At 32.0% G+C, this 21472-nt stretch overlaps 2 pseudogenes; one reads left to right on the top strand and one right to left on the bottom strand.

The window, feature by feature from the left end:
• Positions 1 to 21472, bottom strand: part of LOC143389023 (leucine-rich repeat protein SHOC-2-like) — a 28576-nt pseudogene that overhangs the window by 544 nt on the left and 6560 nt on the right.
• On the top strand, positions 8675 to 9610 carry LOC143389013 (opioid growth factor receptor-like protein 1 pseudogene; annotated as a pseudogene).

Below are 21472 nucleotides of genomic sequence, written 5' to 3'. Positions count from 1 at the left end.
TAGATCTTTCATGAAGAAAGTTACCACATATTTGGTAGGCAAACCAAAATAAATTCATGTAGTCTTTCAAAAAGTTTTCTTACATTATTATTCTTAATTTACACATAAGAAGTTCCAGTCTTTGAGAAAGAGTTTGTGTAGACTATTTAAAGACATAAAACTAAGAAGTGAGAGATTCAGATTTTAAATAGCTAAGAATCTCCAAAACCATTGTTTTTTTTGTTGTTGTTGTTAAACCTTTGTTTTTTATATATTTATATGTATTTCTGGGGATGTGGCTCAATCGGTAGCACACTTTTATATATTTATATGTAGTTCTGAGGATCAAACCCAGCACATGCTAGGCAAGTGCTCTGCCACTGAGCCACAATCCCAGCTCCCCCAAACTATTCTTAATTACTAATCCAACATTGTATTAAGCACATTATAGATGGCAGGACAGTATACATAGAATTATTAACTTAAGAACTCACAGTTATTTAGTATATGACCTTAACTAACTCTGTGTAAAACAGTATTACAACCTTCACTTATAAAATTAAAGGTGCTCATAATTATATGAGATAATGGATATAAAAAGATTTGGCAAAATTCTAAAATGATCCCAAATATAAATATTAATCAAATATTATTATTGAGCCTAAATCCCCACAATAATAATTTGTTTCAAGTCTGTGTGATTTTTCAAATTTAGCAGAACCGAAAATAATTCTTTTAAATTAAGATTTCAGAAAATTTATTGGAAATATAAATATACCATACTATATTCAAAAATACAATGTTAATCATAATATCCCATGGGGAAACAATCAAAGCACCCACTAACATTAAGTATCAGTACTCCATAAAAAACTCAGAATGCTAATATAACCTCAGATTACAAAAACAGATTTATCTGAAATACTGTGTGAAAATCAACAGTTAACTACTTGTAGAGTTAATAATACATAAGGTTCCTACTAATTTCCTTAGGAAGATGATTAAGCAGGTTATCTCCAGGGCTTAGATGTGTGAGATTGGTAAGGTAACCAATGCTTCTGGGAAGAGTGGTCAACTGGTTGTTTGTCAAGACTAAATTCTAAAAAAAATTAACAATAAAAGTTATATGCACATTTCCTACAACTATATAAATTTAAAATAATACTTCCACAAAAGAATAAAATAACAGGAAAATTAAATCAGATAAGACTTAATAAGTTACAGGATCTTCTTTCAAAAATTATCATTTTCTAGAAATATAAAAGGAGATTATGTGAACTTAAAACTCAGCCCTAATCCTATAATAGAAAAATGTATCTGGTCCAAGAATTTAAAAATGGTGAAGAATTAGAAAGATGAATTCCAAAAACTCCAATCATATGCTTATAAAGCCCCTGACACGATTTACCTGTAAATCTTTAATATAACAAATTTCATTTGGCAAGAATTCTAATTTATTCTCCTCTATGTCCAACTCCCTTAACTTCTTAAGGTTTCCCAGACCTTGGGGAAGTTTGTTTAGAAGATTGTTTGATAATATTAGAACCTACAGAGAAATAATTTACAGTTTAATAAAACATGATATGGAATTTTATATATATGAATTTCATTTTTATATTAGCCATATATATGACAATTGTGGGCCTTAAAAATTTATTAGAAATGATAATTTTTCAAACAGTGAGTATTAGGATAGGAAACATTCAATTAAATTACATAAAATATTTAATTTAGTACTCTAAAAACTTTCAAACCCAGGAGTTATTGAAAATAATCATTTAATGTCAAAATTAAAGTAAAAATTTGACTATAACTAAATGATAAATAAAATTAAAAGCATAAATTTTTTCATGAATGTCCTATAGTTAGTTAATCTATCTGATACTGAAAAGTTGCAAATGTCTATGAAACCACCTGTTGTAAACAATCACATAAGGAAGGTCACAACTAACAATCCACAGTATTTATAATTTATGGTATTTACTACATTTCAAGCATTCTAAAAAAATAAAATTAGGGGAGGAAGGAAGATGTCCTTGTTTTCTAATAAATTATAAACTACCATAGGAGTAGGAGTCAGTAATGCAGTGGGGTTTTGAAACAAGCATTAAGAAGAAAGGTGTTCAGATACTTCTAGCTAATTTTATATCTTCTTATTTCACCCATGCTTTCAACCACACAATACTATTTCATCTTAGCAAATTAAATAAACAAGATTTTTAAAAAACAAGATATAGGAAAATTTTTAAAAAGTTGAAGTACTATTAGTAAGCTTTACTCATCAAAAAGATGAAAACTTTAGGGACTCAGGCAGAAGTGATTATCCCTGACTAAGAAGGTGAAAATAAGATGGATCTTTATTCATGTGAATGAATTTTTAAAGAAAAAAAGAGGATGAGAAGAGTTAGATGCTGGTAACAACTGGAATAAACATACAGACCTGGAAACACGCTAGATTTCCAACAAATAGCAGGTGAGTGATTTAGGATGGAAATTAGGTCAACATCATACAGTAAAAGGTTCTAAATGCCTGGCTCAGGTATCCATAATTATTATGGTAAACAAGATATGGTTTTTTAAAATAATTTAGAAAAATGGCCTAAAGATGCTGAATTTTTATGCCCCTTCCTTCAAAGTTATATTAGAGCATTCAAACCTGCCACCTTTTAGTGGGCAACAGTAATATTGAACCTAGATTAACTCATATTCATTAGTATTAAATATTAATGATTAGTATTCAGTAGTATTGAGCCTAGACTAATTGATCCAATACTGCATCATCCTAACAGGGTCATATGTTTAAGAGAGTTCTTATTATCATCACTTTTAATTTTGACCTTCAAAGAGAAATCACTTATTTTATATTAGTAGATAACTGAGAAAGAGAATGAGAAGTTTAAAATGCTCATTAGTACTCACTCACCTGAAGAGAAACAAGACCAGATAAATCCTCAGAGATCATTCTTAGCTGATTATTGGCTAAATTCAATTCTATCATGATGGTCCAAGTTCTAAAGTCCAATGGAAGTAATGTTAACTGATTGTCCTGGCAAATACAAAATGCAGCATTTCATGTGGAACCATTAACACAAACCTCCATGTGTACAGTCTTTTGGAAAAAAAAATTCTTAAACCTTATTCCACTTCTCGATATCTAAATCAGGGATTTACAACCAGCAACAAAAGCATCGATTTTCCAAGATTTTTGCATAGTACCGAGCTTTTGTTTTGAATTTAAAAAGGAAGTTTGTTTCCTATGTGAATATGAGTAATGGAAATATAAAAATACTACACAGAGAAACAACTTCAGAATTCAAAGATAATAGTCATAAATTTGATGTTTTATTTTATAATAATTTTTAGGAACCATTGGAGAAAATGTGACTGGTCAAATTGAGATATAAACACCATGAAAGAAAATACATGGCCGAAAAGGAAACCCAGGTGAGCTCTGGAATGGAAGAGATGCTGAGCAGAAAAAAAAAAGAGGAAAGGGATGGAAATATAGCTCAGTTGGTAGATTGCTTGCCTCCCATGCACAAGCCCCTGGGTTTGATCCCTAGCACATACCCCCCACAAAAAGAGGAAGACAGAATACATTCATCACTAAATAATAAAAACATAATGGAGTGCTATGATATTAATTAAGCATTTTAAATTGCCTTTTTTCCTGCTCTTACATGTTCACTTTTTTATATTTTGGATTGAATCCAGGGGCACTTAACTACTAATCCACATCCCCAGCTATTGTTTTGAATTTTATTTAGAGACAGATCTCACTGCATTGCTTAGGGCCTCAGTAAGTTGTTCAATATTCCTATATCACTCCCCACCAACCTGCTAGAATTACAGGTGTGTGCTACCATGCCCAACAAATTCAACCCTAAATAAACTATTATAATGGTAATGGAAAAGGGTGATATCCCCCTTGTCCCAGTTGGGTATCAATGTGCCAATATATTAACCAATTGGTCATGGATTTCTTTTACATTCTTTTTAAAAAAATATTTTAATTGTTTGTGGACCTTTGTTATTTAATTTATTTATACATGGTGCTGAGAACCAAACCCAGTACCTCCCACATTAGGCAAGCACTCTAACATTGGGCCACAAACTCAGTTCCATCTATTATGTTCTTTTGTTAATGTATATTTCTATTTTTTTCTGCAACACTCATGGATCCTTGTGGCTTTTTACACAAAATCATCAATATAAGAAATACCAATCAGTGAATATATATTTAAAAATCCTGTTTATATTTTCTAAATTGAAATTTATTATTTATTAAAAAAATATTTAACATTATCTATCTATCCCCAGACTACCAATAGGTACAGTATGATAAAGTATTTTCATTAAGAAATATTTACTATAGGTGCTTACATGAGGAAGAATACAACAAGCTTCATTTTGATTTTTTTTCAAGAGAAAGTTTTGTGTAACCTTTATCAAGTCTGAATAGAAATTTAGGAAAAGTGCTATAAAGTGTTTTGTTGTTTTACTAATAACAACAATCCTTTCCAAGCTAACATATTGTAATAATGTCAAATTCATAAAAGTGTATATTCAAATAAAAAAACTAATTAATATTGTGACCTCTGTGTTCTAAATCTATTATTACAAAATGAATATACAGAATTAATGTTATTTACCACTACATTACTGTTACTGCATATATTAATTATGTAACTATAATAAAAATTCTGTTTGTAATAGGATTTTGAGTTTATACTACTTCAGTAATTATGTGCTTCCAAATTACCAAAAAGATACATACTATATTTATGACAAAGTATAGACAGAGTCAAGAAATTGTAAATTTAAATTATACAGAACAATAATTGTGTGACTGGCTCATCAAAGACAAAAATATATTGAATACCTCGATTCAAAAAATCTAGGAAGCTAAATTCCTGCCTCAGCCAAGAAATAGCTGTATGGCCAAATAGACTGTTTTCTCTGAGTAGAAAATTTACTGAAAATTAAATCATTGGACTAGATAAATTACCATTTATTCACATCTTTCACAATAAACTATTACAAATGTGAGATCCTTTCACTTTCACTGGACAGTATAGAAATAAAAAATGAAAAGAACTGGAGATCAGAATTACTTATGGGTGGTCTTTAAAGAGATACATTTTAGAAAACACTGACTATATATGTACACTTAAATACCTATGTAGTTACTATATTTAATCATACTCCAAACAGCTTTAAACTGTATGTATGCAAAGAATTTTTAATATGCTATTGCCTCCTAATTCTTAATAAACTAAGAATATTGTAACTGGTATTTAATATTCTTCTATATCTGAGCATCAATTTTGGTGGCGCTGCAGTATTCCACTTTAAAAATTTAAATCCCTAAGTGTAATAATAATTTGGTACCTTTAAAACTGTTTTGCAATAAGCATACCTACAAATATAATTTAATAAATCCTCATTATTAATTCTTGAGGACAAATTCCTAGGGTATTATACACAATTATAGAACACTTTTTATCTGATAAAAACTGCCCCCAAGGGGCTGGGGTTGTGGCTCAGTTGTAAAGTGATTTCCTAGCATATGTGAGTCACTGAGTTTGATTATCAGCAATATATATATATATATATATATATATATATATATATATATATATATATATATCTCCCCTAAGTAGACTTCATCAACAAAGTAAAATGAAACATAACCCACATCATTAGAGAGAATATCAATGCATTAGTAATTCCTCCTTTCCTCCTGATACAAAAAGTTTACCTTCATATTTAGCTCCCTTAATGCTTTTACTCTAGAGAAAATTCCATATGGGATTTCATTGATTTGATTATATTCCATGTTGAGGGAACAGATGGTGAAAAACTGAGCTGGACCACCCACTGGATATGACTGGATGTAATTTCTAACCAAGTTCAAACTGTTCAGTTTCACAAGACTGCATAAAAGGCTCTGTTAAAAAAAAAACAAGCATAAATCTAAATTAGAACTGAGAAAAAAAAACTTCATTTGAATAGAACAGCAAATTCCAAACACAAATGCCTCAAGGCCTTGCAAGTAAGGATCTACAGAAACAGGTTAGGCTGATTCTGTGACACTTTTTCCAGGATAGTCAATACTCAATTCCAGCAAGCTATTGTCTTGCCTTGTGGAAATTGTGAAGTCAGTGCACTCAGATTTTTCAGATTTCACAAGAAAACAGGAATTTTTTTCCCTTTTTTTGAATTGTTTGGCTTTAGTTTATTTAAATCACTCTATAACAAAAAGTACAAATTGGTGACTGAGAAGTATCTCAAGGTGGCTAGTTTGAGACTGCTATGTCACTTACTGTAACAAATCCTACATAAGTTTTAGTTATATAACTATCTAAATTAGTATTAAGATTAACATTAGTACTAAGATTAAGCTGGAGTTGTAGCTCAGTAGTAGAATACTTGCCTTGCACAAGTGAGACCCTGAGTTTGATTCTCAGCAGCATGTAAAAGTAAATAAATAAAAATAAATAGTAAAAAAAATTAACATAATTCCTGTCACAGTATAAATCATTATTCAATAATTTAATGGTTCTTTAGGAATACTAAATTCAGAAGCTGATTATACTTCTTGATATAGTATAACACATTCCTTTTTATATGGTAAAATTTGAAGGAATACAAGTACCTATTAAGCAAGTATTTACTAAACACATAAACTCATATATCCCTACTTTAGTTTCCCACTACATAAAGAAACTGCTAAGTGTGTAAATATAAATAAATATCTCCCTTAAAAACATTAAACATTTTTAGAGATATAAAGCACAGATAGGAAGCACTTAGAAAATAATGCACAATTGGTATGTCATCAATAATAAATTACACAGAATAGGTGCTCATTATTTAGGCTTGATCAAGGAAGAGCAACATTAGTAGCCCCTGAAAGGCTGTTAGAAATGGAGACTCTGGGCTGACTCCCACAGAATTAATATGCATTACAACAAACTTTTCTGTTGACTTGCATACCAATATTTAAGAAATACTGTTTGTTATTGGTTATTCAAATAGTTTTGCATCAATATTGCCTTATCATTTAATAGCTTGTGATTTGGGGTAAACTATTTTTCTTTCTTTTTTTCTCTCTTCATTTTCTGGGACTGGGGATTGAACCCAGGGTTCCTCCACCTATGAGCTATATCCTTGGCATTTTTCTTTGAAATTATCTTAGAGTTTCACTAAGTTGTCTAGGCTAGCCTTGAACTTGTGATTCTACTTCAGCCTTCTGAGTAGCTGAGATTGAAGGTAGGCACCACTATTCCTGTTTGGGTAAACTGATGTATTAATACTTAGTTTATTCACTTTTGAAATTATAATGCCTTACTTTATGGGTTGTAGTGAAGATAATGGAGACAAAATACACAAACAGTTTTACCATATCTAACATATAATAACTGCTAGAATTTTAGAACTCCTATTTAATTCCAAAGTAATAAAGAAATACTAGAATAACTAGAAATTGAGAAAATAGACTGCAATGAAATTTTGAAAGATCAAAAAAGAAATAAGAATTCACAACAGGATAAAAACCAATCTAGATTAAATTAAAATGTAAGCAAAAAGAAACAAAGCCCACTGAGAGTATGTGGGTTTAAAATACCATTCAAAATTCAGCTGTCTGACCTCCATGAAGGCTTGGTACCTGAGATGTCAGTTATGGCAACATAAAATGAAGGAAGAAAATAACTATAGACTTGAAAGTGAATTATCTATTTAATAAATATTTGATTTTCACACTAAACATTAAAAATCTAACCTTATCATCTATTTTTGCACACAGACAAAATGTGAGCACAAGAACAGTGCTTAAGAAAACCTTACATGACATTTCAAGAAAAATGTCTTTAATCTGCTTTATCAGAAACAAGTTTTATTGAGATTCATTGCAAAAATGTTATTCTTAAAACTGACTTAAACTGCTGAACTGATATTCTTGTATGAGAAAATATTGATATTTGATTATATTAAGAGTACAAGAAGACTTCTCTTCAACACATTTTTTAAAAAAAATTTTGTAGTTGTAAATGGAAAGAATGCCTTTATTTTATTTATTTTTTTTATTTTTATATGGTACTTAGGATCAAACCCAATGCCTCACACATGCTAGGAGGCAAGTGCTCTACCACTGAGCTACAGCCCCAACCCTCTTCCATGCATTACTTATATCACACTGTGAAACATAGATGTTTATCTTTCCTTTACAGTCACATATATCTGGATTCCTATCTTAGGTCTTCTACTCATCAATTTTGCCAACTTTGGTAAATTTATTAGATAATATCTCTCCCATATTTTCAAAGAAATGTTTATGGTAACAAATTTGACTAAAATAAAACTGTCTTTTCCCCCTATCTATTCAATAAGAATATTCCCAACAAATCGTAGGAAGATACTGAATATAAAATAATACATGTAGAGCTCCTAGCTTCATGTCTTGAGCATATGTGCTTAGTTATAGTTTCATTTCCTTATGAGTATTTAATCTTGCTAAGTGAAATATGCCAGTCTCAAAAATTAAAGGGTCTGAGTGCCCCGGCGGGCGCGCCGAGGCTGCCGCCCAGCGCCCTAGCCGCGGCGTACCCGGGCCCTAGTGTGCCTTCGCAGCCCGCTCCTTGCGCCCAGCAGCCCCTCGCCCAGCAGCCTGGCGCCCACCGCCGCCTCTTCAATGGGCAACCTGCTAGGCTGGGTCAGCTTCCTCGAGCCCACCACCGTGGAGGACTGCGACTCCACCTGGCAGACGGACTCGGAGCCGGAGCCGGAGGAGCCAGGGCGGGGCGGCAGCGGCAAGGGCCCGGGGCAGGAACCCGAGGAGCCCGTGCAGCCTCCGGAGCGAGCTTGGTGGGGCCGGCCCCGCGCCAGCCCTTCGCCAGACGAGGACGCCAAGGCGGCAGGCGCCCAGCAGGGTGGTGATTCCTCTGAAGCAACTGCCAAACCAAAGAGAAGTTTTTATGCAAGGGATTTGTACAAATACCGACATCAGTACCCACAGAACTTCAAAGATATCCGATATCAAAATGACTTGAGCAATCTTCGTTTCTATAAGAAAAAAATTCCATTTAAGCCAGATGGTGTTTACATTGAAGAAGTTTTAAATAAATGGAAAGGAGATTATGAAAAGCTGGAGCACAACCACACTTACATTCAATGGCTTTTTCCCCTGAGAGAACAAGGCTTGAACTTTTATGCTAAAGAACTAACTACATATGAAATTGAGGAATTCAAAAAAACAAAAGAAGCATTCCTCCTGGCTTATAAAATGATGCTAGAATTTTTTGGAATAAAACTGATTGATAAAAATGGAAATGTTGCTCGGGCTGTTAACTGGCAGGAAAGATTTCAGCATCTGAATGAGTCCCAGCACAACTATTTAAGAATCACCCATATTCTCAAAAGCCTTGATTCTGATAAATGGAATGGAGGTGCTGGGGGAGCTCTGACCTCCCCAGCTAATCTGTCAGTCCTGCTGTCTTCTTTCTCCCTCTCCCCTCGCTCGCCATTGAGCTGCCATCTTTGTCAGCAATCAAGTGTATTTATAGTATACATTAGGATAATCATCTTCTTGACATCTAAATGGAACAGAGGGCAACTTTTAATTGTATGATTTCAGAGTTTTCTTTAAAATTATAATAAAAATATTTTCTGTATTAAGTGCTTAAAAACAAATTTTGGTGCAAAAGTCCAAAAAAGAACTTTACTTAAATGGATGTTCTACATAAATTCGGTGGTTGATTCTGGATGCAGATGACTGAAGAATTAAAAAGGAAAAAAGGAAATTATTCATTTTTAAAAGGCATGCCTCTTGCACTATCTATAGGCATATCTCTTAACTCATTAATATATCTCAGTGATATGTGGATTATTAAATTACTATGTTGTTTATTCTACAGCGTATCTTTTAATATATACATATATAGTTTTGCATCTTTAATTTATAAAACTTTCAAATCGAGAACAGTTTGAAATTTCATATACTCAGTTCTAGTAAGAACTTAATTTATTACTAATAATTACTGAAAACAATTTTATTTCCAATAATATTATAGTAATTACTATTAAAATCAGAAAATAATCAGAAACAGTGTAATGAGAACTTCAAAACATATACACAAATATGGAAAAAGCAATGAATATATAAACATTTTCACATTATATCACTTAGAAATAAATTGACTTTTTTAAAAAAATCTTTCACTTTTAAAAAAGGTTCTATTTACTTTAATCCCCTGGAGGATTTTTTTATATGGCCTATTTCATATCCCATCATATCCTCTTCTGTTATATTTATTGATCCACACTTTAAGTAGTGGATTTCTAGAAAATAATCATACTGATAGTATGTCTTTAGAAATATGATTTTATTGCTTTGAAATTTATGCAAAAACACACCACTTGCTTAATCTTGATTTTTTTCATGAAAGTCTTAGTAGCACTCATGTTTCAATATGTAGAATATAGAATACCTTATCATTTTTAGTTCCTATAACATGTCAAGTTGAAGTACTAAGAATTTGAGGTAACAGTTTAAGTTTGTTTTTTCCATTTTTTTTGTTTTACATGCAGGATATACATGGATCCTCTGACATGGTGCTTGTCATAGCAATGTTCCTGTAGATCTTAATAAACAGTTTCACAGAGTTTAGTGGATAAGAGTGAATTGTCAAATTAGGCTGAATTATAGGAATAATATTAATTTAATTCAAAATATCTTACTAGTTGTGTATAGACAGTGTATTGACACTTTCAGACTGCTTTCTAAATGCTTAATATTAAACATGTGACCAGATTAGTATCTGGTATCTATTAATACTTTTAATATTTTAATTTAACTTCTAATATTTTTAACAGTTACAGATACTAATCCTGTCACATATGTTTAATATTAAATGTTAGTAACTGTTAATAGATAAGTAACTGTTAATATTTTAACAGTTACCATTACCAGATACTAAAATAAATGAATATAATCTGAACTACTTAGAAATTATAGTATATTAAAGCCCTCAGAAGAAAAACATTTCATTTAACAGTTTAGTTTTTAAAATATTATTCTTTATGAGGGATTTTGTTACATTGTGCTACTTTATTTGAGAATACTTAGTTTCAAGGGGAGAACTTCCTGGCTTCCATCCAAAATATTGGACTTTATCATCATGTGTTTTTTAAATGTATTTTCATATGTGACTATAGTTTCCTACATTTAATCTGTAAATAACTAATGAGAAAATTATTAAGTGGAGAATAAGTCGGGATGACATTCCTTTTGCAGATAAAAATTAAATGTCTAGAACTTTTTATATTAATAATTCTTTGTATATTTAATGGTTTTTTTTAAATAAGATCTATAGATATGTGTTTATGTGTGTCTTAGATATGAAACTGCCCCCTGGGTTTAACTTTTGTTTTGTATTTTTAAAAACTACCATGTGCTTGCAGAAGTTTACAGAGAAGCTGTTATAGAAAATTCAGTGAAGCATGGCCAAATAGCTAGAAACATTATTGTATATTTGCAAATATAGTCTTTATTGTTGTACTACAGGCAGAAAGGATAGTTAATATTGGCTATTAATAAAATAGTAACTTGAATTCCATGGCCAAAAAAAAATTAAAGGGTCTAATGTTTTCTCTCTCATATGCGGAAGCTAAAGCAAAATAAGGAAATGAAGGAAGAGAAGATTGGTTTCATAAAATAAAGGAAAGGTCAGTGGACTAGAAGGAGATTGAGAGGGAGAATGGAGGGAAGGGAAAGGGGGGTATGCAAAGCAATTTTAAAGTCATGCTATATACATACATAAACATAACATAGGCTATTTCAACTTTATGTATAAGTAGAAAGAACCACTCAAAAGTGAACAAGTACATAAGCAAAAGGAAAATCACTATCATACAGGAAGGAAAATGAGGGAAGGGGCCTGGGAAGTAAACAGGAGGAGCCTGAACTAAAATCGAGTTGCATGCATGTATGAGTTTGTCAAAAGTAACCCAAGTACAGCGTATAATTGTAATGGGGTATTGCGCACGCACACACACACACACAACACATATAAATATAAGCTTCCCCTCACTGACAATAAAACTGGGGCAATATAAACACACATATTTAAATTGAATTTCCACTTTTTGAATTTTGATATAGACCCAGTCTTTATACTTATGTATATGGATATATATTAAAACCAGTCACTCTTAATTAAGCTCACAAACCACATCCAAATATAATCTCAAAAAGAACTAGTCAATGTGCTAATTACTTACACTCTTATGGATACAAGTCATTCATTATCAAGAGGGGTGACATTAAACAAAAGAACCTCATATACTTTGATCATGTGTAAATTACTATGACCAAAGACAAAAACCCAGATATTCTGGTTCTCAGAGATGTATCTGGTATCTGTGGATTTACTCCTTATCCCATTCAACCTCTTGTCAACAGAAGTACTCTTTTGTCATAGGTAAGATCCTGTCATACTAGTCTTAATGAACTGATAAGGAAATGAAGAACCCCTATTCAACTCCAAAGTAAAGAAGAAATACTAGAATAACTAGTCTAGAAACTGCAATTGTGGGAAATTCATTTCCTTTCCACCCACCAATACTACAGATTGAACTCAGGGGCACTCTTACTACTGAGCTAAAACCTCAGCCCTTTTTGTTTTTTTTTTAAATTTTGAGATAAGGTATCATTAAATTGCCTATGCTGGCCTTAGGCATGCAATCTTCCTGCCTCAGTCTCTGGAGTAGTTAAAAACAAGCACCACTTTGCCTGGTTGAAATTCAACTTTCAACCCTGACCAAGCTGTTTCATGAAAATTCAGATACACTAATTTACTCTGTGTGTGTGTGTGTGTGTGTGTGTGTATCTACAGTTTTAATCATTAGGGAAGAAAAAAAAATTGCAAAAGATCTATGGATCCTTAAGTCAACATTCCATTTTTTTTAGAATATTATGCTTGAGTAAACATAAGCAAATATTTATGGGTAAAATTCCCTTTCATTGTTGAGACACACAGTCTAAAAGAGTGTTACATTTTACCCAATTACTACCAACACAAAATAAATAAAAAATTATTTAATATATACAACACAAGCCAAGTTAAAAGTGACATATATGTAACAAAATGAAATTAAACCTGTCTCCCTCTGTACAAAATGAAATTAAATCTCTCTCTCCTCCTCTGTACAAAACTCATATCAAAGTGGATCAAAAACTTAGGCATTAGAAAAGAGACCCTCTGCTTACTAGAAGAAAAAGTGGGCCCTAGTCTTCACCATGTTGACCAAGAATCTGACTTCCTTAAAAAGACCCCTAAAGTGCAAGGAGTAAAAGCAAGAATCAATAAATGGGATAGACTCCAACTAAAACATGTCTTCTCAGCAAAAGAAAAAATTAATAATATAAAGAAAGACCCTAGAGATTGGGAGAATATCTTTACTGCATGTACATACAATAAAGCATTAATGTCAAAAAACTTACACAAAAATAACCCAATCAATAAATGGTCTTAGGTACTGAACAGACACTTCTCAGAAGAAATACAATCAACAAATATATGACAAAATGTTCAACATCTCTAGCAATTATAGAAAGGCAAATCAAAACTACTGAAAAATTTTATCTCATTCCAGTCAGACTGACAATGATCAAGAATAAAGGCAAGAAGATACGGCAAAAAGATAGTGAAAAAGGAACACTCATTCATTGGTGGTGTGACTGTAAATTGATGAAACTACTATGGAAAGCAGATGGAAATTCCTAAGAAAACTTGAAATAGAACCACCATTTCACCCAGCTATCCAACTCTTTGGTTTATATTCAAAGGATCTGAAATTAGCATACTACAGTGACACAGCCATGTCAATGTTTATAGCAGTTTAATTCACAATAGCTAAACTGTGGAACCAATCTAGGTGTCTTTCAATAGATGAATGGCTAAATCAAATGCACAGTGGAATATTACTCAGCCCTAAAGGAGAATGAAATGGGGTTGGGGATGTGGCTCAAGCGGTAGCGTGCTCGCCTGGCGTGCGTGCGGCCCGGGTTTGATGCTCAGCACCACATACAAACAAAAATGTTGTGTCCGCCAAAAAACTAAAAAATAAATATTAAAAAATTTTAAAAAAGTTTAAAAAAAAAAAGAATGAAATTATGGCATTTTCCAGTAAATGAATGGAGCTTTAGAACATCATGATAAGCAAAATAAGCCAATCCCCAAACACCAAAGGCCAAATGTTTTCTCTGATATGTTGATGGTAATTCAAAATAAGGAGGGGGTACTAGGAAAAAATACTTTATATTACTTTAGATTAGGTAGATGGGAGTAAAGAGAGGGGAGGGGTGGGGTTAGGGAGATAGGAAGGATGACACAAACATTATTGCCTTATGTACATATATGTCTGTATTACTAATGTAATTCTATAACATGTAAAATCAAGGCCTTGTCTGTAGATCAGTGGCAGAGCACTTGCCTGGCACATGTGAGGCACTGGGTTCAATCCTCAGCACCACAGAAAACAAATAAATAAAAATAAAAGTACTGTGTCTGTCACATGGAAAATCAGAAAAATAAATTATACCTACCTATGTATATAAAAGTGCACAAATGCATACTACTGTCATGGATAACTAATTTAAATTGTTTTTCAAAAATTAAAAAGTAATGTTTAAAAATGAAAGATTTTGGTGATTCTAATATACTAAATACTTTTAATATTACTGCACTGATAAGGGTAATAATTTGTGTCACATTAGAGTTACAGCTAACATTAATTTTAATAACAAGTAGTATGTTCTATCAAGGTAGTTCTTATAAGGAACTGTGAAGGACAGATGAGATTTAAAACTAGCCATACAACTTTTTCTTAATATTTTTACTGCCATTGCCCAAAATGACATAAAAATGATTTACACAGTGCTACAGGGAACTATAGCATGCTAATTTTCCTTCTGATTTTTACCTTCTTTATATTAAAAAAGCTTCCCTGTATCCTTTCTTTCCTCTTTTGAATTCTATTTTAGTGGTATCTATATAGGATGCTTGTTATTTAAACAATTTCAGTCACCAAATTATGTCCCCAGCTATAAAGATTGGTTAGTTTTCCCTAAATTATCTTGAAAGCTTATTTCAATCCAGTCATGTTTTCTCTCATCCAATTCTTACCTCTGGTAAAGCAGAAATATTATTGTTCTCCAAATTTAAGTCTTCAAGTGCACTGCAGTTTGCTAGTGACCTGGGTATTGCAGACAGTCTATTGTATCTCAGACCAAGATGATATAAATGAGACAGGTTGCCTGAAAATATAAAATGAACCTCTTTACTGTCACAGGCTATCCACTGGATTACAAGATTCTTATCTTCTAGAACCAAGGAAATTGTATAAGAAAAATAATCAAATATGCAGCTATACTTTGTTAAGTATCCTATTGAAAATTATTGTCATCTTTTAACAACTTAATCTTTAGAACCAACTTGTGAAAAGAAGTTACACAGATTGGGCATCTCTAATGTGAAAATCTGAAGTGCTCCAAGATCAATAACTTTCTGAGCACCATACACAAGTACATATACATTAATGAAATCTAAGAAAATCCTGCTTAAGAACATATTAGCCACTAATAAGTACATTAAAATAGTGCTTTATTTTCTAGGCATGTTCTAGTTTTATTGTCAGTATGAGAATACACATGAGCTACATAGATGGATATAATGACATCTACTATCATAAAAGATTCAAATAAAATTAAACTTACCAAATAACATTTATAAGAAAAAAGTTTCTTTGATATAACTGTTGCTATGACATTATTACATAGGGTAGGTTAAAATGCCAGATGTTGCCTTTACTTTTAAATTTTCTTTTCCAATGTTAGAAGACAGAGAAATGATTGTCTGGTCTCTAGGTCACACTTGTGTTTTTAGTGACAAATACTTGTGGGCTTTCAATTTTCAGAACCTTCTAGTATTTGTCCATTTCTTTCATTTTGGTTTGATCATTTTTTAAAAAAAACTGTTGTATGATAAACTTTCTTTTTGATGTTTATAATGCTTGCATAAATGGATGATAGCATACATTAAGTTGACAGCATAAATTAAGCCTTGAAACTTAAGAGGAAAGTCACTATGCTTCATAATCTTCTTTAATTTATTCATTAGTTTCTTTCCCTCTTGCTGAGGGAAGTTACATAAAAATGATAAATTGGTACAGTTGTACTTTCTACATTTATAAAAATTAGTCATTGACAGTAAAAAAAATCTCATGAGTATATACTATAAATCTAGTCAACTATAACGCAGAAAAGCAGCAATCTTCTCAGTTCTCAGTTCTTCAAAGTATAACTATTGTTAGGCTCATGCACATCACTTTACTTCAACAGGGTTTGTAAACTGAGCTAAAAAGTATTCTGGTGCCAATTAAGCAATATTCCAACAGGCGTAAAATAGTATACAAAAATCAAGATTAAAAACTACCACTTAGGAAATATTAAGTGTGTTTTGTCTTTAATGTATCTTCTCAATTAACTAAGGAAATTCACTAGCATCTTTTTGATGACACTCTGGTAAACTGCATCCATTTTGAAGGGGAGATGGGAATGGAGGGCTGGGGTGCATTTTCAAAGCTCCAGAGAACTTAGTGGTTAGTAATACAGGCAAAAATATTTACTATTGTGATCACTGCATTATGACATTGAGAACAGTAAAATATGTGTTGGCCAAAAGTAAAATAATCTATGACTAAACATGTTAAATTGTATGTACATTAGCAAAAATGGAGACAATCTATATGTTCAACAGAAAAAGAATGTTTAAATTGGAGGCATAACCATAGAATAGAAAAACCAAAGTGTACTTATGTGACAATGGGCAAGTTGGTAACCTCTCTGAAATGCTATATTGCTGAGCCACAACCCCACCCCATGGCAAAATTTTTAACCCAAGGAAAAAATATTATTGCAGCTGCTATTTGATTAGCATCAACTCTTCAAGACAGCAGTTGGGTATTTATTTTTTTCATAATAAGTTACAATTTTGAAGTGCTAAGCTAGCAGCAAGGGTAAAAGGACAGAATCAAAAGATAGATTTCTATTAAGTTTGTGAATACTATTTCAGGTATATCAATCTTCTCCAAAAGATGACAGGGAGAATCTCAAAAGTCAATTAAGACTGCTGAGATGTATAACAGATCATGATTCAAAGGTTCAAATTTTCACCAAAACTCAGGCTTCTGCTACATGATACAGGAGATGATGAAAAAAGAGAAAAAAATTATTCTAATAAACACTGTAAATAAGAAATAACTGTGATTCATAAAATTTTGAAAACATAGTATTATTAACTTCCTTTACTCAAAATAGGAATGGTACTATATTTGCTGACCACTAGCAAATCATATAAAATAAGGGCAATGTTATTCTTAGACTTTATTGATCTCTAAAATATTACCTGACCTTGAAGAAAACGTTATACATGAAGCAATGTGTTTTTCATATGTCATCTGAATTACAAGACTTTATAATGAAGATAAATGTTTTCATATTCATAATATAAATTAAAATCAGAAGAATCATTTCTAATAAAAAAAGAAACATAGAATGATTAAGGAAACCAAGACAGAGAAGTATACATAAAGAAGTTACTTTGTGTCAAAGAAGTGAACCCAAAGGACCCTCATCCTACTTTCTGGGAGATTTTACCATCTAGCCCCATCTACGCTCTCTCTGTGGGCCAAAACCTTTCTTTTAGTGCTCTGATTGCATCACCCACGGATTACTAGTCAATAAGGATACAAATACATGCTCAAAAATACAAAACAAGAAAATATTGCTAAAATGTTAGAATGGATAGGGTCGATTGCTTACCAAGCCCCATGTATCCATTTGATGAACTGTATGAATAAGAAAATGATATCAATGTTTAGGAGAAAGGAGGCCTAAGCAGAGATACAAAAAACATAAAAACCTTGAGGTTAGAATTTGCTTGATAAGCTCAAGTACCGATGGTGTATAGCATCCACAATATTCCAAGAATTATACAGTGTCAATAATTAGAAAATCCTAAAATTCCATCAAAAGATTGTTAGAGCTAACAAACAAATTTATTGATTAGCAAGATACAAATCCTACATACAAAAATCAATGGCTTTCCTATATACCAAAAATGAATCCACAGAGAAAAAAATCATAAAACAATCTCACTCACAATAGACTGTAAAACAAGAAACAACAACAACAAAAAAAGAAAACCACCAACTGACCAACCTAGGAATAAATCTAACCTCTACAATGAAAATTATGGAATATTGAAGAAATTGAAGACCCCAGAAGATGAAAAGACCTCCCATGTTCATGGATAGACAAAATATTATTAAAATGAACCTACTCCAACAAGCAGAATATAGGTTCAATACAACCCCCATCAAAATACCAATTACATTACTCATAGAACTAGAAAAAAATTCCTAAAATTTATTTGGAAAAATAGAAGACCCAGAATAGGTAAAGCAATGCTTAGCCAATAAAGCAATGCTTTATAAAGACTTCAAATTGTACTACAGAAGTACAGTAACAAAAACTGCATTGTACTGGCATAAAAAGAGACATAGATCAATGGTACAGAATAGAAGACACAGAGACAAACCCACAGGCATATGATACTTCAAAAAGGTATAAAACATATATTAGAGAAATGATAACCTTTTTAACACTTGGTGGTGGGAAGAATGAAACTAGACCTATGTCTCATCCTGCCAAAAACCAACTCAAAATGGATCAAAATCCTAAGAATTAGACCAGAAACTGCAACTCCTAGAAGAAAATACAGTGTCAACACTACAGCTTTTAGACACAGTCAATAACTTTCTCAATAGAACCCAAAAGCCTTAGGAAATAGTAAAAAGAGTTAATAAATGGGACAATATCAAATTAAAAAGCTTCTGATCAGCAAAGGCAACAATTAGGAATGTAATGAGAGAAAGTACACACCTGAGAGAGAATCACTGCTATTCTCCTGAAATAGTGTTAATAGCTAAAATAAGAACTCCAAAAACTTAACAAAATAACCCCAAATAATCCCCCTAATAGGTAAATAGATACTTCTCAAAAGAAAAAGTACAAATGGCTAACAAAGTGCATGAAAAAAAAATTTTTTTGAACACCTTTAAAAACTAGGGAATGCAATACAAAACTACACTGAGACTTGATCTCATGGCAGTCATGGGCAGGTACAGTATAGAATGCTTGTAACCCAACTGACTCCAGAGGCTGAGACAAGAAATTCACAAGTTCTTGGTCAGTCTCACTAGTTTATTGAAATCCCACCTCAAAATATAAAAATGATTGGGGTTACAGCCTCAGTGGTAAGTGTCCTTGGATTCAATTCCAAAAACAAAATAAAAAACAACAACAAAAAAAACACCCAACAAGAACAAAAAATCAAAATACAAACGACAATAAATGCTGGAGATGATGTCGAGAAAAGAAGAAACTTTTACATTGTTGTTGTGATTGCAGATTAGTAAAACCACTATGGAAATCAGTATGATGGTGCCACAAAATCTACGCATGGAAACACTGTATGACCCAGTTGTACAATTCTCATCAGTACTTTTTCTCAAAGAATTAAAGTCATTAAAGCTTTAATATATGATCCATGTATACCAACATTTATAGGCAGTACAATTCATAATAGCCAAACTATGGAGTCAGCTGGCTGTTCATCAACAGGTAAATGGATAAATAAAATGTGGTATGTTTTCACAGAGGAGATTTATTCAGCCATAAAGAAGAATAAAATGTATAATTTGCAGGAAAAAAAATAGATGGAATTAAGACTGTTAGGTTAAGCAAAATAAGCCAAATTCAAAAGGTCCAAGGTTGTATGTTTTCTCTCATCTGTGGGAGCTAGAATAAAAAAGGAAAAAGAAAAGAGTTAGGGAAGGGGATCAATAAAAATCAAGGGGGAGACAATAGAGGAAAGGGACAAGGTTGTGAGAGGCCTGAGGACCCGGGCAGTGATAACCGGCCAAATTATATTGTTATATCCTGTGCAATAACAAATATGTTACAACAAATTCCATCATAATCTACAACTACAATGCATCAATAAAAAAATGAGGAAAGAGAAATAGAAATACACAGTGACTAAGCACCAATGAGAAGAACCTAACTTTTAAACATTTTGATTATCTTAACTTTTGTTTCTTGTGTCTAATCTGCATAAATAATAATTATTTTTTCTGCTTCTCTTTTAAAAACTAAACAAGATTTTGTATTTGATGATAAAAGTTATTTTCTGAAAATGGAATTCCACTGAAGTTATCATGCTGAGATTCCACATTATTTTTCCCTTTACCATCCCAATTAGTTGGTTGTTCAAAGTAAACTTAAAGACATATATTTCAATGTAAGAACATATAACAAATTAAAAATGTAATTCTTTATTCAAAAAGCATACTGAAATAAAAATTGAATGTACATGTTGAGTTGGCCCATAGCATACCAGGGACATGCATCCTTGGGAAAAAACACTAGGAGATAAAATCTAGCTTTTGAATTTCAGAGATAAAGAATAATCTTTGAGTGGCCAGGCAAATAGATTAAATCATTTATAATGAAAAATACTGGACTTGCCTTGTAGTTTTAATCATTCAATTCCAAAGAACAGGAAAACTACCTCTTAGTTCTACTAAGATCCTCAAGAAAAGGAAGTCAAATACAATGACTTTATACACATTTAACCTGTTCAAGTAAAAAGGTCACAAGCACAATAACAATAGAGACACTACTGTTCCCATAAACTATGTTTGAAAAACTTCTACAAGGATTGACTTTAACTAAAGTAAAACTGACTAAATCAACTGTGGTAACAGTCCTGCTCATGACCATTAAGACTGAAACAAAAATGAAGATTAGGGATTAGTATAGCAGTGTACGTTACCTGTCCAGACATTATAAAAATCACAAGGAAAATAGACCCCAAAAGGCAGGAAGTAGACTAAATTCACTAATTGCCTCATCTGCACAACAATTCATGACTGACATTTACAAAACACCTGACTCATCAAATGTAGAATATACATTCAATTGTATACAGAATATTTAACAAGATAGACCTCATACTGCACCATAAATTTTGAATACATTAAAAATGATTCAAGTCATACAAAGTCATGCTTTTCTCCACATGGAATAAAATTATAAATCAATAACAGAAAGAAGGAACACATGGTATATAGAAATGTGTGAGGTGCTAACTAAAGCAATCCTTAAAGGGAATGTCATAGCACTATATATCTTTATGAAAAAGAAGGAAGATCTAAATCAATGACCTCAAACTCCTACCATGAGAAACTAGAAAAACAGCAAATAAAATTCAGAGTTAGCAGATGAAAGGGAATAATAAAGTTCAAAATGGAAATCAATGAACTAAACATCAGAGAAACAGGAAAATATCAATAAAATCTTGAGAGG

This window comes from Callospermophilus lateralis, unplaced genomic scaffold, assembly GCF_048772815.1.
Source record: "Callospermophilus lateralis isolate mCalLat2 unplaced genomic scaffold, mCalLat2.hap1 Scaffold_43, whole genome shotgun sequence".
In the NCBI taxonomy this organism is placed as follows: Eukaryota; Metazoa; Chordata; class Mammalia; order Rodentia; family Sciuridae; genus Callospermophilus; species Callospermophilus lateralis.
This window is presented reverse-complemented; position numbering and strand designations above follow the sequence as displayed.